The following is a 3,777-nucleotide window of genomic DNA, read 5'->3' as shown; positions in this document are numbered from 1 at the left end:
CGTATGGAGGCGTGGGTTCGAATCCCACTTCTGACACAACTCTTTTGCCCCTTTAATCCTAGGATTGGGGGACCGGGCGCGGTGGTTTACGCCTGTAATCTCAGCACTTTGGGAGGCCGAGACCGGCGGATCACCTGAGGTCAGGAGTTCGAGATCAGCCTGGCCAACATGGTGAAACCCTGTCTCTTCTAGAAATACAAAAAAAATCAGCCAGGCATGATGGCGCGCGCCTGTGGTCCCAGCTACTCGGGAGGCTGAGGCAAGAGAATCGCTTGAACCCAGGAGGCAGAGCCTGCAATGAGCCGAGATCGAGCCACTGCACTCCAGCCTGGGTGACAGAGTGAGACTCTGTCTCAAAAAATAATAATTTTAAATATTTTAGAGAGGTTGCCTGTATGTTGGGAGAGAGGAAAGGGCTGTATGGTGGGCATGACAAAGAAAAACAACAAAACAGTAAGGGAAACAGAGAGAGAGAAAGAGAAAGATTTCGTTGACCAATAACAAAAATGAGCCATGGACAGTTTGATTAATTTACCTCCCCAAACCTGAAGTCTCTTCTTCCTCTCTTCCCCGCCTCCATAATTAATTCCACCTTTTCACTCTTCTTCTCACTTCGGCACATTTACAAGCACCTACCACTCTTTCTTGCTCTAGAAACCTCTTAAAATGATAAAATTGTTAATTATTTTTCTCCATTCTCCACCTTCATCTTTTTCAACCATTCTTTTGAATTGAGACAGTTCATTTTTCTGTTACTGATTTTATTTCTGCTTCAAAGTATTCACAGCGTATTTTGGGCTAGGTGGGGAAACCGGAAAAGTAAAAATAAAAATCATGTATGACTTTTGTTTCTCTCTACAAAGCGCCTGCTTAGAACGCTGAATACTGAGCTTTGAGGGTCCCTCTAGCCAGGAAACTGTTACGGAGCTAGATAGAAACTTAGCACTATTCTGAGTATTTGCCACTTTCCCTATTATTTCATTTTTGACTTAACCTGAAAGATAGCAACATAAGGTATTTTGATGACACTATTTTTAGCATCATTTAGAATAGCATCGGGCAAAATAATAAATACCGCTCTGAAAACCGGGAGCATACGCCACCCATCCGAGGTCTTTTCCTCCTTTGTCGGAGCCCGAGTCTGCTGACTACGAGTTACATAATGAAACTTAAGGATTAGCAGCACGTGTCAGGATGGCTGAGTGGTCTAAGGCGCCAGACTCAAGTTACTGTCTTCCCAGGTTTGGGGCTTCTGGTCTCCGTATGGAGGCGTGGGTTCGAATCCCACTTCTGACACAACTCTTTTGCCCCTTTAATCCTAGGATTGGGAGACCGGGCGCAGTGGTTTACGCCTGTAATCTCAGCACTTTGGGAGGCCGAGACGGGCGGATCACCTGAGGTCAGGAGTTCGAGACCAGCTTGGCCAACATGGCGAAACCCCGTCTCTACTAAAAATACAAGAATTAGCCGGGAGCAGTGGTGGGCGCCCGTAATCCCAATTACTTGAGAGGCGGAGGCAGGAGAATCGCTTAAACCCGGGAGGTGGAGGTTGCAGTGAGCCGAGATCGTGCCATTGCACTCTAGCCTTGGCGACCAAGCAAAACTCCCTCTCAAAAAGCCGCACACACACACACACAAAGCAAAAAACCACTAGGATTTGGGGACTGAGCGGGGAGGATTGTTTGAGCCCAGGAGTTCCACGCCGTCTATACAAAAAATGAGCGATGCGTGGTGGCGCGCCCCTGTAGTCCCAGCTACCTGGGTAGGAGAAAGGCTTGATCACTTGAGAGCCCAGGAGAGCGAAACTGCAGTGAATTGTATGATCGCGCCGCTGCACTCCAGCCAGGGCGACAGAGCGAGTTCATGTCTAAAACAAACAAAAACAGGAGACAAGAGCTTGAAATACAGATTTTACCAAAATCATTTTGCAACTACCACCTTTCAGGAGCTGTCCCCAATGCTTCCGCCCACATTTTAACTTAACAAGCCCGTGAGTGGCACTTACATATTCCCTGTACAATTATTTTCAGCATCTTAATCGTTTCTGCAAGGGATAGGCTGGAGTATTATTGCACAATCATCTCGTTTCCTCCCTCAAGGTCAAACCACCACCACCTCTTCCCCCCACCCCCTTCCGCCTTTTTTCCTTCCGTGTTTCCCCGTTCTTCCTCTCCCTCGCTTATCTAGATCCCCTTTGATTCTTTCTGTGGGTGATGGGAGAAGGGATGTGAAGTGAAGAGACAGAATGTAGGTTATTATGGGACGCACGTAAGAGAAATATAAGACCTTGATGGACGAACAGAGAGATCTTCGTCTTGATTTAAAACTCTACCGAGTAAAAAATAAATAAATATATACGTGTGTGTGTGTGTGTGTATATATGTGTATATATATATAAATAATATATATACACACACACACGAATCCCTCTTGCTTTATTAAGGTGGGAGACATACATCCAATATGTATGTCCAATTACATCCAATTACTTTCCATTCTGTTCCATAGTAATGCTTTCAATTACTGCCCCAAATTAGCAGCTTTCAGAAACTTCATTTCCTACAGAAAGGAAACAACGAACATACACGCAGAAGACAATCCTGACATACTCGAATGTACTGGCAAGCAGCTATTGCAAGATCCTATTTTATGTACCCAACGATTGGGGTGAATTGTTTGTCGTTGTTGTTGTTGTTTTTGGTCTTCAAGTGGAGAACTTCAAATGTTGCTGAGAAGTGCGAAGTCCTCCGTTCTTGTTTTTTGGTTAAAAGAATTTAAGCAAGAGACAAGCAACAACGAAGATACCATCTTAAGACAGTTTATTGCAAAAACGAAAATATACTGAAAGCTAAGTCAGAGCAGGCTGCTTGAAGGTGAGACAGCGCCAGCTGGCACTGGGGATACCCCCTTTTTGGGATTCTTTTTTAATTTTACTTTTATTTAAATTATTTATTTATTTATTTATTTTGAGACAGAATCCGGCTCTGGAGTGCAGTGGCGCGATCTCGGCTCACTGTAACCTCCGCCTGCCAGGCTCAAGTAATTCTCCTGCCGCAGTCTCCCGAGTAGCTGAGACTACTGGCAAGCGCCACTACACCCGGCTAATTTTTGTATTTTTAATACAGACGGGATTTCACCATGTTGGCCAGACTAGTCTCCAAATCCTGGCCTCGTGATCCGCCCGCCTCTGCCTCCCAAAGTGCTGGGATTACAGGAGTGAGCCACCGCGCCTGGCTGGGAGTCTTATTTGTTTATTCAAAAAGTGTCAGGCAGGAGGAGGCCTGAGGTTATTTAGTTCTGACCTTAGTCTTCAGTTTGTCCATTTATACAACTGGGTGTGTATATATTTAATTTTAACGTTGTGGTCAGGCGGAACATTTAAAAATCTTTTATGTTTTCCTTGGTTTACATTCTTTCTAACGGACTCTTTATATTTCCAACATGAATAAAAATGAATGTATTATTTTACTTTTGTTCTGAATCTTTCTTCTATATCTCCCTACTGGATTATTTTTACTTAAAATATCAGATGTATTATGTGGCGTGAAGGGACTCCAAAATCAGCAAGGTCCGAATAAAGAATTTCTTTTCTTTTTTTTGTTTTGTTTTGTTTTTTGAGACGGAGTCTTGCTCTGTCGCCCGGGCTGGAATGCAGTGGTGCCATCTCGGCTCACGGCAAGCTCCACCTCCCGGGTTCCACGCCATTCTCCTGCCTCAGTCTCCCGAGTAGCTGGGACTACAGGTGTCCGCCACCACGCCTGGGTTTTTTTTTTTTTT

The 3,777-nt window shown here is 44.7% G+C and overlaps 1 non-coding gene across 1 annotated transcript; it reads left to right on the top strand.

The window, feature by feature from the left end:
• The first annotated feature begins 1,188 nt into the window (after nt 1-1,188).
• On the top strand, nt 1,189-1,296 carry TRNAL-CAA. Its single transcript has 2 exons — nt 1,189-1,226; nt 1,251-1,296. It is a non-coding gene; the product is annotated as a tRNA-Leu (tRNA).
• Nucleotides 1,297-3,777: the final 2,481 nt, after the last annotated feature.

Source organism: Mandrillus leucophaeus, unplaced genomic scaffold (assembly GCF_000951045.1).
Source record: "Mandrillus leucophaeus isolate KB7577 unplaced genomic scaffold, Mleu.le_1.0 Scaffold392, whole genome shotgun sequence".
NCBI classification, from domain to species: domain Eukaryota; kingdom Metazoa; phylum Chordata; class Mammalia; order Primates; family Cercopithecidae; genus Mandrillus; species Mandrillus leucophaeus.
The sequence above is the reverse complement of the archived record's forward strand: the minus strand, read 5'-3'. Positions and strand labels throughout refer to the sequence as shown.